Raw genomic sequence first — 13,709 nt, 5'->3', positions numbered from 1 at the left:
CCCAACCCGTTTTATCTCCATTTATTCTCTCCTCCTCTTCTCCTTTGCTCTCTCAATCACCATCTCAATTATGTTTACCAACCCCTCCACTATGTTCATTCATATCTCTTGGCCTTCCCTGCCTCTTAAACATGCAACAACCACCACAATCTGCCATCTGATGGTGATGGTTGTTGCATGTTTAAGAGGGCAGGCTGCATATGATGACATATCTGCTGGTGAATCTGACGGTGGTGGTTGTCGCACGTTTAAGGAGGGGGAGGCTACCATGGGGTCAAAGTAAGACACGGTATGGATCATTTTGTAATCTTAAAAACAATAACCGGGGTCAAAATAGAAACTTTTGTGGGCTGATTTCAAATTTTTTATAATATTGTGTTTAATATTGTATATATTTGTAGACATGGAAATTTTAATGAAATAAAAATTCACTAATTTACATTCAATAGTCAAAATTCAAAATATGACTCGTCAATGATAACTGAAAAAGTCGTGAGTCCCACACAAATACACGTGTCACATGGCTCACCAAGACAAAGATAAGCACTGAAGATGACACATGTTAGCATCTAAGAACTTCATCAATCGAATCAAATCATATGCCAAAAAGGAATAAATTATCCTTAATTGACCATCTTCCTACATTGTGAGTTAATTTTCTTACATGAAAGATTTTGACTTAATTAAGAGCTAAATTAAATCAATTAGCTCAAATTATATCAAATCAGAAACCAATCCTACAAATTAAGGGATTTAGATTGGGAATTCCAAACTAAGACCCAATTCCTTGCCTATAAATACTAAGCTCCCATTTAGAAGAAAGGACCTGAAGCAAAAGAGGCACACACACTTTGGAAAACCAGAAAGCTTTCTGCCCAAAGCAACACCTAAATTCTCAAGTTCTTCATCAAGCACGTGAAGAATCACCAAGCATAACAAACACGTGCTAATTCCTTCACTGCCAAAGTCAAAGACTATCCACCACGTGACACTACCCGTGGTCATGACGTGTTCGAGATCAAGCAGTGACGGACCGCACATGTAATGACCCAAACCTAAAATTCATATTTAATCAATAATTTATTTTGTGGAAAGACGATTTTGCCCTTGGAATATTTTATTAAGGAAAAGTTGACTTTTTGACCCGAAAAGGAATTTGACAAGTCCCACATACACCGTTGCGTAGAGCACGACGAAATGAGTTCATAGACACGTAGTGGGCCGGAATCGGAGTTGTAATGAGAGAGATATGGTCAAAAGAAACTCAGTGGCACAATCGTAAATATTTCACAAAGGGATTTTATAAAAATCATATTTCTCTTTTTTTTTTTCTCTCTCTCTCTCTCTCTCTCTCTCTCTCTCTCTCTCTCTCTCCCTCCCGCGACCCTCTCCTGCGCAGTCCTCCTTCTCTCCTTCGCAACTCCAGCCACCGGCCACGCCTGTGGACGGGGTCAGTACCAAACTGACCAGGACGACGTCCTCTTCCAACCCTAGCCAGCTCCCGCCTCCAGCCGCCGCGGTTTCGCCGGAATTTGGAGAAGAAGTGGCCGACGTCGCCCGATCTTCACAGCCGCCGATCTCCCTCCTCCGGCCACCGTTTCAGTAGAGCCAGGTATGAATTTTGAACCTCTCGAGCTGTTCTAGCTGCCTGTTTGGGAGGAATTAATCAGTTCTCAGTGTAGCTATTGGATTTTTGAACTTGAAGTTCTGGCCGGTTTTTGGCCTCCGTGTTCGGCCACTTCTGGTCAATTTTTGGGGTAGGTCCAAGAACAAAAGTGGTTCCAAATATGGTGTTATACCTAGGATAGGAGTTTGGAGCCTTGGTTTTGAGATTTTCCGGCGATGCGTTATCGCTTTGGACACCCATCGCTGGCGGAGCGTGGGCGAGGGTGGTGCCATGACACTGTGTTCTAATGCGATCCTTAGGTCGTCACGAGCGCATAGGAATTCGCGGATCTCAATTTGGATACCGTTTGAGCCTCGAACGAGTTTTCCATATTGTGCGATTATCGGGTTCAATACTGTTGAGCCGTTGGATCGTAATCAAGTTCAGATATGTTGTTCTAGATAATTTTAGAAACGTATAGGATTCGACGGATTGTGAATCGGAGTCCCGGATACTCTGAAAACGCGAACCCTAGGGCTAGGGTTTAGAAATTATGCGATTACAGGATGGTGAAGATACTCTCAATACCCTCGGGACATGTGTCCTAAATATATTGGACCTTCTAGCGGCATCCGGATCATATTGTGAGGTCATGGACTCGTGGGGTTCCGGATTGACTTTTTGGACTTTAGCGCTATTTGAGTCCCAAGATATCGCTAAAGTACCCCCTAGAAGGAAAGCTCTTATGGGCATAGGGATCACTTTAAATTGACGCACGTACTTTTAGGAGCCGGGGGTAGGGTTTTTAAATTAATACTATATTGTATTAATAGAATCTTATGGTCATTAAATCAGGCACCCGGGCACCAGTTGACCCGCAGGAGGGACCTTCAAGAGGTCCAGCGAGCTCAGACTATCAGTGAGTGGACTCTTTGTTTTAATAAATGAATTTAAGCAGTTCAGTTTCAGTTATAAGCTATTTTATGCTGTTAAATATTTTATGTTCCATGCTGCCGAGTGAAATTTCCTTTAAAGAATATAGGAAAAGATATTCTCGTTAATTATCAGATAAATGGCAGCAGAATTTTAAAGGTTACAGAAAGTTAATGATTTAACAATTTTGCTTCAGAAACTTTTTATTTTCTTCAATCACCTTGTATCCAGTTATTAAATGTTGCCTTCGGATTATATTTGTTGCCTTCGGTTTAGTCAGCATGGTTGACAGTTGCCCCACGAGTTCCTTGGTACTCGAACTCGTGTGGAGCGAGTAATGCGGATAAAGGTGAATTATGGTCCCCTGAATCCTGCGAATTGCGGCTCGGACTGACCTCGTGTCATTGAGACCTGCGAGTATGTGTCACCCATAGTGATGCAAGGAATTGACGGATACAAGGAATTGACGAAAAAAGGGTACACCTAGGTGATAGTTTAAACTGTTTTCAAATGTATATAATTATATACATGCATTGATTTCAGAAATAAAGAAAATAAGTTAGTTTGTATAACTGTTTTTACAGTGGGGTTAGTATGTTCTTATACTATTTTCTCAACTTTGTTTTTGGGTCTACTCATCCTTATTATTGTTTTGCGCCCCCAGGCAGTAGACGTGCATAGGAATCCACCACCGGGCCACTTCCCATCTTCCGCGTCTCTCTTCTGATGTAGGATTTTGTTTTGTAAACAGATTCACTCTTTTGTAAATTTAGTAGTCGCTCTGATGTTTTGCCCTAGACTGAGATTTGAACTATTGAAATGTATATATACATATGCTAGCAGTTGGTTGTATATATATATATACTTGTTTTGACAGGTGTAAATGTTTTGGTATTGAGCTAGTTACAAGGGAAACTCTGCCGGTTTTTCGGTAGAAGTTCACCTTATTAATTTTCTCGTGTTTTGTAGAGAAGGACAAATAGGTCATTTGTGCCCGACATTCGCCAAGTGTCGGACACGCACAGGGTCTGGTTCGGATTCCAAAGCGGAATTTGGATCGGGTCCTGTCAGCACATAAGTCTCAAATTCCGATTCAAGATCAAGTGCTTGGCACCCTTGAATCGCACACATTCTTGGAGATCAAATAAGAGGAAACTCTTTTATTTTTATAAAATAAAAGAATACTCACAGAGATTGTAACCTACTCACTTGATAAATCAATACGAATATTATTTTGTGAACGTGTTCTTGTTTCATTTGTCGTAGATTTTCGTGTTTACAAATTTCGCACGCTAAATGGGACCTCTCTGCCTTTCATCCATTTCTCCAGTTCCAAACCCAATGAGTTCTGTAAAGGCAATGGCTTCGAAGAAGGTTCATGTTGTTCTTGCCAGCAGAGGCAAGAGCGTTAGTACCTCTACTACAAGTAGAGACTCTGCCGGTATTGTTGCTCAAAGCAAGACAAATGCCTACATTTCAACCCGATGCATTGCTTCCATTTCACTTCCGTCCGAGTCGAAGTGAGTCTTTGAGAAACACAAGCCGGTCATCAACCTTGCCTCGATAGGGGCAAAGAAGGACATCTTCAAAAGAAGGATTGCTGGTCATCAAGACTAAAATGAGGCCTCGACTTACAAAAAACCCAAAGAAAGAGGCTTCAGAAGCGCCCTCAGAGTCATCTGGCTCTTATTGTTCAATGGCCATGCAGGTTATGATGGTACGAGTTACCTCAGCTGATGAACAACTAGCTCACATAGCCCAAGCAATCGAGAAGCTAACGAAGACCATCAAAGAGAAGGACATGTAGATTGCATCGCTTGTGAGCAAGTTAGAAGCAAAGCATGATGAATAGTCAAATAAAAGCTTGTCTCATCCTGAGAATGTGGTACGTCAAGAGTTCATCTCTGACCATAAGAATTTTTCCAAGTCTGATTTCATTTTAGTGCCGTCCTTATCCATCCAACAACTCCAAGACATGACCACCAACATCATCAGAGCTCAATATGGTGGTCCTTCTTAAGATACATTTATCTATTCCAAGCCCTACACCAAAAGGTTAGACAGCCTTCGAATGCCAACAGGTTATCAACCTCCAAAGTTTATGCAGTTTGATGGAAAAGATAACCCTAAACAACATGTTGCCCACTTCATCTAGACGTGCAGTAGCACTGACACACTTCATCTACTCGTGGTCACGATGTGTTCGAGATCAAGCCGTAACAGCCCTTGATGAAGTCTCAAATTCTGATTCAAGATCAAGTGCTTGACACCTTTGAACAACACACACTCTTGGAGATCAAATCAGAGGAAATTCTTTTATTTTTGTAAAAGAATACCAAGAGATTGTAACCTACACACTTGATAAATCAATATAAATATTATTTTGTACACGTGTTCTTGTCTTATTTGTCGGTGGATTTTTGTGTTTATAATATAATTTTTTGTTAATTTGAATTATCATTATTCATTAGATTTGCAAACCCAGTATTTAGGTCTTGTGAACTCTGCATTATCTCTAGTTCTTAGAAACTCTGTTTTCTATCTGGTTCTTGGGAACATTTATCCAGGTGATTTTTTTTTCTTCATCTACATTCTTTTCCTTAGTAATTTTGGTAGTTCTATTTCTTTTTTGGGTTTATTTTTCTTGAAATTCTATGATATTCTTCCAATTTTATAAGAAGTTCTTCCAATTCTACATTCTAGAATTTCAAGAACATCATAGAATTCCTGATTCTTCCAATTTCATAGAAGTTCTTCCAATTTAATAAGAATTTTTTCCAATTTATAGAGATTAAGGGTTTATATTTCTAATCATTTATAGTGTAAGTCTCTGGTCTAGCTTTTGTTTGTTTCTAAACCCCATTACAGGATGGGTAGTGACTTGAATAATGTCAGCTGTGTTTGCAATTGTGGCCGGCACTTTGTGTCTCATGAGACTTTCATGGTTCATATTGCTTATGGATGTGCATTAAGGTATTTTGTGGACAATTTTTTTGTCGGTATGAGCATTCATAATATTTATTTTGTTGAATACGATGCATATTTTTTTTGTTTTTTTTAATGATTATTTGTGTGGATAGGATTGTTGTTGTAGATACTGTGGGCGCGATTTTGTTGGTCTCAAGAATCGTGATGTGCATGAGTTGGTTTCTCATGATAATGGTGATGTATTACAAGTGGGAGTCAAACGGTATGCAAAAGGCGTGCGATTCAACAACATGTAGACGGCATCCCTGTATCTACTGTCAAGTATGCATATTCAACTGTGCTGGGGGATTTAAAGGTATATTTTTTCTATCGTATAGACATGTTATTTGTATAACATGTGATGCATACCCATTCATTCAATATTGTTTATCATGCTTTTTCATCCTAAATTTTAGTTTTTTGGTTGAGCCTTACTGTCTGTTGTTTCCCTAATATAATATTTTAGGTTTTGGAAGTCGCGGTTTGTATAACATGTGATGCATATCGATTCATTCAATACTGTTTATTGTATACATGTTAGATTTATCCACCAAAAGAACTGTCTTCTTGTGTGTGTGTTCTTGATATATATTAATTTTGTTATTGGACTATAAGTCATCCATCATTTTGTAGGCCCTCTCTGAGGGCTTTGCATCATGCTTTTTTAATTCTAAATTTCAGTTTTTTGGTTGAGGCTTACTGTCTATTTTTTTCCTAAGATAATATTTTAGGTTTTGGAAATAGCAGGTTAAGTTTTATTGATTTCAAGCCCATATGCACTAGAGGACATGGTTTGTCCAAGTGACACCTCGTTGCATTGGCCAACAACTGAATCTGCTTAGAGTAGCAAACCAAAGTAGCGCGGGAACAAGAAGACAACTGATATTGCTTAGAGTAGCAAAACAAAGCATGCAGGAACAAGAATAGGGCATAGCATTGAAGTTGAAATTTAATGGGTTTTTGAGTTGACGTTTGGATGTTGATGAATATTTTTTCTGGTATATTTCACAATTACATCTACTTAGTAGTGATTACTAAGGGTGGCATTTTAGATCGAAAAATTACAAAAACCAACCGATATTATACCGCATTGAAACCGCAATACTTGAAAACTGACCGAAAATTGCGATTTTAGAAACCGCACCGCAATTGCGATTGCGGTTGATGAAGTTGGCAACTCGCAGTTACCACAAACCGCAATCATATTTTAAATAATAATAAAATTGCATGGATGATGAGGTTGAATTCTACAAGGAAATGGAACATATATATGACAACTTGTAAGTAATTAGTTTATTTATGCTTCTTCTTATAATAAAATGTACTAAACTTATGTTGTTTTATTTATAGATAGCATTGGTGCTCAAACAACGCAACCGAGTCTCTTTTTGGTTTGTAACTTTAATTAACTTTGAATTGGATTTTTCCTTTGGATTGTAACTTAAATTCATTTTGCATTGCATTTTCTATTTGGTTTGTAACTTTAATTAACTTTGAATTGGAATTTTCCTTTGGGTTGTAACTTTAATTCATTTTGCATTGCATTTTCTATTTGGTTTGTAACTTTAATTAACTTTGAATTGGAATTTTCCTTTGGGTTGTAACTTTAATTCATTTTGCATTGCATTTTCATTTTGGTTTGTAACTTTAATTAACTTTGAATTGGAATTTTCCTTTGGGTTGTAACTTTAATTCATTTTGCATTGCATTTTCCTTTTGGTTTGTAACTTTAAATGATTTGGAATTGGATTTTTCTTTAGGTTGTGAATGCTTAAGAAGTTGAGGTTGATGTTGTGAATTTATATATGCTTGAGAAGTTGAGGTTGTAAATTTATATTTTTAGGTTAAAGTATACTTGAACTCAAAAGGCTTCAAAAGAAGCATCAAAACTAGGCCTAAAATGTGGAAGATTTGATTTTTATGACATAAAAAGAACTTGCGGTTTAAACCGTTAATTCATGGTAACCAACCGAATTTGTGGTTTTACTGCAATGTGGTAAACCGCAAAAAGTAGTTAGTTTGCAGTTTCAAAAATCACCTTACCGCATATAGTCGGTTGGTTTGCGGTTTGGGCAAAAATTCGCAGTTATCGAACCTCAACCACCCCTAGCTAATATCATATAGAAGTCTTTTAAAAAGAAATGTGACCAGAGTAAAGCATATCTCGACTCGGAGACTAGCCAAGTTACTTGCACTAGGCATATGTAAAAATTGTTTTACTTGTTATTGTAGCAATTAGTAGCATTCAATTTAATATAATTTTATTGAGGCGAAAGCCAAGTAAATTGACCAAAAGCATACTCTTTGAGCATCTTTCAATGAATGTAAAGGTTCCGAATCGCAAAGGACCCACTAGTGTAGTGGTTTGGAGTATTTACTTCCTCATGCAAGGTCCTGGTTTCGAGTCCTAGCATCCGTGTTGTGTGTGTGAGTTTAATATGCTATCGCCCCTTTCAATAAGAAAAGTCCTAAAATAAAAAAAATAAAAAATAAAAAAGGTTCCGAATCATTTTAAACTGCACCTGACATAGGCATCTAATTGGCATGCACATAAGTGAAATAATATGACATGTATGTTAATGACCATTAGAAATATGTAAACTTGTTGGTAATTTAATATTATGTGAAAGTCAAAGTGGATGGGTTTAGATGATTTCTTATCTTGCTTTGAGAGAAGTTGAGTGAATGGCTAGCATCGGTTATAGTAGTGGCCGCTTCGTTCAATCATTCAGGCCCCATTCGGTTCTGAAGGGAATACTGTGGGAATGGTGTTGTGTAGAGATTTTTAAAAACTCTACAACCAAACTTTGAGAGTATAAATCACCTAGCATGCCATATCTAATATGAAATCAAAGTAAGAGCGGAAGTATTAAATAAACTAGGGATTCATGTAAGTCTCATTTGGTCCAAATCTTTATAAGTCTATGAAAGTATGCCCCAAAGACTCTCTAAATCCTTTTTGAGAGAAAGATAAGATGTTCATACCCTTGGTATTCAAGTAGAGGGAGTGGTCCCTTTGTTGTTGGCTTTCCTTTCGATGTTGATTCTCCACATTGTAGCTCTCCAAATAGGTACAAATGCACCTCCCCAAAGTTCTTCACCAATGATTGAATGGGATGAGAGAATGAGTAGACAACAAGTAAAGAGTGGTGCTAGCACCCTCACTTGATGTGATAGACTCAAGGGGTTAGTGAGAGAGAGCTTGATGTTTTTTCTTTTTCAATTTTTTCAACTTAAAAACCCTAGGATGATAGGATTCGATAGCTATGCACTTATAGGAAAAAAAATGTCACAAGAGCGACAAAAATGCCCCTAAACCTTAGTGTAGCCGCACCCCCCTCTTTGTGTGTCATTGTTTGCTATCTTGGTCCAACACATTATCTTATAATGTGTCACATATGTGCCTAAGTCCATATAGTCAAATCCCTTTTGAATTTCCAAGTCATATGGGACCTTTAATTAAAGTTTCATAACTTTAACTGAATAATTAATTAATCTAATCAATTTAATTACTCTAGTGAATTAACTAATTCAATCACTCACTTGTCTAACGAGTGTTGGTCCCAATCATCCTTAGTTGACCGTGTCAAGTATCGGGTCAACCTTTTGACCTTTGACTTTTGACTTGACATTTGACTTTCACATTGACTTTGATCAAGTCACAAAATCATTCATTCTCTTCATAATTTCCCAATCGATTCCTTTTCGGTGTGCGATCTTATAGGTTCTAATTAGCGAGGCAGTGGGTATGAATGATTCACTCTGAATCAATTGTGAATTGTATCCTTCCATACAATTCTCCCTATTGGGGAAGGCTAATTATAATTAGTCCTTACAGGGCTTCCACAAGCCATGAGTGACACCTAGCAGTATGTCATGGCTACCCAAGGTAAAAAGAATTCATTTAGAAAACCTAGTCAGTTTGTGATTACAATGCAATTTAATCATTCTCTAATTCAATACTCTATGTCATATTCTCGGGATATGGTAAACTTGTGTCAAAATCCCTAATATGACATCTCTAGATTATATGATTCAATTTGATGAAATTGCAAATGTTCTTGTTTCAATTTCCATCCAATACTTTGGCCAAAGATTCACGAATCATATCTTTAGAGTATTCTCTCTTCTTACTAAGAGTATAGATTTCTTGTTGTACATTTACCTGTCTCTACGTACACGCTGAGAATCCTGCGGAACACCCTTAAGTCACATCATTTTGATAAGACCGTATAGTGCTCTAAAATAGAACCAACATATATACAAGACAATTGTGATGTCTCTGGTCTAAGGATTAATTTACATTATTACAACTTGAGAATTTTTTGTTTGACACTTGTGAGTAAGACTTCCATACAAGAATTCTAGATTTGATCGCGTTCAATGGACTCCATTTTCTATAGAGCACCTACACATATGTCTTACATTCTCTACACGAATGATTTAAGACTAGTCATCCTCCCAATTGAAGGACATAACGTGTACCAGTCTTTGCGGGTCACCATTGGCCAATTGGTGATCCTATCACCAGCTTTGCGGGTCACCATTGGCCAATTGGTGATCCTATCACCAGGAACATGTCAGGATACGATATTTATATGTATGGAAAGGTCTCGTGCATCTAACTTCTTTAGACCATTTTTCATTTATATCTTAATCTATGGACTTGTTACTTTGTGTACGTTATGTATCTGAAGCAACGTTCTTGCCCATTTGATTATTATATATTATTTCCTTTGAATTATCCATTTTATATTGGCTTATAGGGCATATATCTAACATGTTCAAGGAACGAATTTGAGGAGAAATCATTTCCAATGTCATTTCCTAAGGGATGGAAAATGGAAGATTCATTTCTCACGTTTGGTAATATTGGGAAAGTAATTGGGAGATATCACTTTATTTCCTTTCCCATGTTTGTTCTGAGTAGGAAAGGAAAACAAAGTTTGTATAAATTTTCAATTATACCTATATTAAATCAAATAAACAAGAATGCATTTAATGATATATTGTAATTCTAAATTGTTAATGGGGACAAAATAGTCATAAAAAATATTTATTTAATATTGGCTCATTTTCCCAAACTTTCCCATGATGAAGGAAAACAAAACCAAAGTTGGAAGGATGGCTTCACTTTCCCTCTTACTTTCCCATGCATGGACTTACCGATCATGGGAAAGCAATTGATTTCTCATCCCCAAGTCTCCTTTTTCATGAACCAAACGGGGCCTCGGAGTTGAAATGATTTTCCTTCCTTTTGGGTTTGCATCAATAAGAACTAGTTTTGCAGATACTCAATAAGATTATCAAGCACTGCTGTATCACAATTGGTGGGATATGTTCAATTGCAATATAGCGCAGCGTTTAGAAGAAATAATATAGTAAATATCTTAGCAAGGGTGGACAATCGAAGAAAACACTAGAATATTTTCACTTGAGGTCTTAGGCAAAGTCATTAGCATTTGCTAAAACTACATAAGAATTGCACAATTTAATTAAAAAGCTAGAAAACAGGAAATAAAAAAGGCAAAAATAAATCCAAACTGAAATACATCTGCGTTGCCAAAAAATGTGTTGCTAAATGTTTGGGCTATCCCACTTGAGTTTCAGCCAGTTGCCCCCAGCTAAGTTACTGTCTACAAAGCAATAGAAATAGGATGGTCCTATGATGAAAGAACGATTGACCTCGTACCTGTGCCTATAAGCATATTTTTCTTAAGCATACAAGCCTTACCCCAAAGCAAATATAAAAGGCATATGAAGTCAAATTCTTATGGGAATGAATCTGAGCATGGGGCAGGCGCTCGTCCCAATAAGAACATATAACTCATCCAAGCTAATGTATTTCCGCATAATACAGCATAGTGTTGTAGTGAACATATATAATAATGTAAAGAAGATATAGTAAATACGTTGATAATGCATGCGAAATCATGAATGTAAGATAAGAAAATTTTCTTATCTGCTCGGTGGCTTAGACGATGTGTAATATTAGTGCCTGTTATTGGACAAATGACAATGAGGTTGCTTTGGCGCGCGGCTTGCTTGGGGTCTCTTTTGAACTACATAGTCGCATCGCATCTATCTAAGCAACGATATGTTCGCGGGCAGAATTGAACAACGCTGAAAATTGGATAGGAATATAGTAGACGTGGCTCCAATTCATCGTTTGTTACAAATCAGGAACATGACTTGGTAAACAGTCCTCCCTGCTACAGGTTTGGATCGATGGATATTTGTGTGCCCATTGGTGCCCCCTTTCATTTGGTTTGTTAACTCTTCGATTAACGTCTATTTGAATGAGTTAACTCATGCTCCATTCTAGCACAGGTGAGCCTTCAATTATTGCTCCTCAATATGGCTTGTCGTCTTTATCCATGTTCCCTTCTTCCAGGAATGTGGGCTCCTCAACCTTACCAATTGAAGATCTTTCATCTTTTACTCTTCCATCCTCCACACTTTTCTCAGGCTCAACTTTATCATGTTTCTTCTCTTGTGCTGTAAGTTTAGGTTGTTCTGGTTCTTTCTCCACTGCTAGACTAGGTGTATATGAAATGGATTGATAGATTGATTAGTTGTTGGTACTAAAAGGATTTACATTTCCTTGAGAAAAAGATTGGTATTATATTATGAGTTTGTGTCTCAGAAATCATCAATGCACTACTACACAACTGGGCAAAAAGCACGATCCAAAGGCCACAAAAAAGAGGGTCATGCCCTTTTGAATCACATTGAACACATATATATAGTATTTGTGTCATATGTAGAGGACACAATTGTTTTGTGTCCAACTTGAACAGAAGAAGGAAATAATTGTGCTTCAGTAATGCACAAATAGACAACTTTTGTGTCTGACCTCAGCTCCTCTCTTTATCTCACTCTCTCATCTGGTATCATCTCTTCTCTCGATCTCATTTTCTCTGTCTGTCAACCTCATCCTCTCTCTCTCTAGAGTCGACCTAACCTAGATCGCCCCGCAGTAACCTAACCCTCTCAGAGTCTCTCTTTCTCTCTCTCTCTCTCTCTCTCTCTCTCTCTCTCTCTCTCTCTCTACTCGTCTATATCACGCTTGCTTTCTCTCACTCTTAGTAACCTCTGTAAGTCTCTGGACTCGTTTGTTACACAGGACTGTTTTGGCATGGACTATGCTTAGGGACTAGCTTGGCTTGGCTTGGGTTGGTCTAAGTTGGATAACATTTATCCTGCGTTTGATATATGCTTGGATTACGACTATATATTTTTAGTTTTTTCAAAACTATCTATATATATATGTATATATGTATTTTATAATATATATATACACACACATATATAATGTATATGTGTATATATGCGTGTATATGTATATTATAATACATATATGGGTATAATATATATATATACATATATGTATATATACATATATATGTATTATACAGAGAGCTTCCATTGAGGGATCCCTCAAATAAGCTTATTTGAGGGACACCCCTTGTAGGCCCCACTCCGGATTGTATTTCACTAATCCAAACCGTCTATTTTGTAGATACTCATTCAAAAATCATCCCTATAAAAAATCACTTGAATCCGATATCATTTGACTACTCAATTAAGTTATTGAAATTTTAGCATTTTCTTGAAGCACCATGTTCATTGATTTTGTAAGACACAATTGGATGTCGAAACGGTTTCCGATTTGTCTAATTTTTTGTAAGGATGATCTATGAATGAAGACCTAAAAAATAGATGGTTTGGATCATTGAGAAAAAAATTCTATGGTACCCTAAAGGGCGTCCCTCAAATAATTTTATTTGAGGAATCCCTCAATAGAAGGGGACTGATGTATTATAATATATATATATATCTATATACGTATGCTATTATTATAATATTAATATGTATATGTGTATATGGGTATGTGTATATATGTATATGTATATTATATATATATATATGTGTATATATATACACACAGAGAGCTTCTATTGAGGGATCCCTCAAATAAGCTTATTTGAGGGACACCCCTTGTAGGCCCCACTCCGGATTGTATTTCACTAATCCAAACCGTCTATTTTGTAGATACTCATTCAAAGATCATCCTTACAAAAAATCACTTGAATCCGATATCATTTGACCACTCAATTAAGTTATTGAAATTTTAGCATTTTCTTGAAGTACCGTGTTCATTGATTTTGTAAGACACAATTGGATGTCGAAACAGTTTCCG

The sequence above is a fragment of the Prunus persica genome, chromosome G5, assembly GCF_000346465.2.
Source record: "Prunus persica cultivar Lovell chromosome G5, Prunus_persica_NCBIv2, whole genome shotgun sequence".
Lineage (NCBI taxonomy): Eukaryota > Viridiplantae > Streptophyta > Magnoliopsida > Rosales > Rosaceae > Prunus > Prunus persica.
This window is presented reverse-complemented; position numbering follows the sequence as displayed.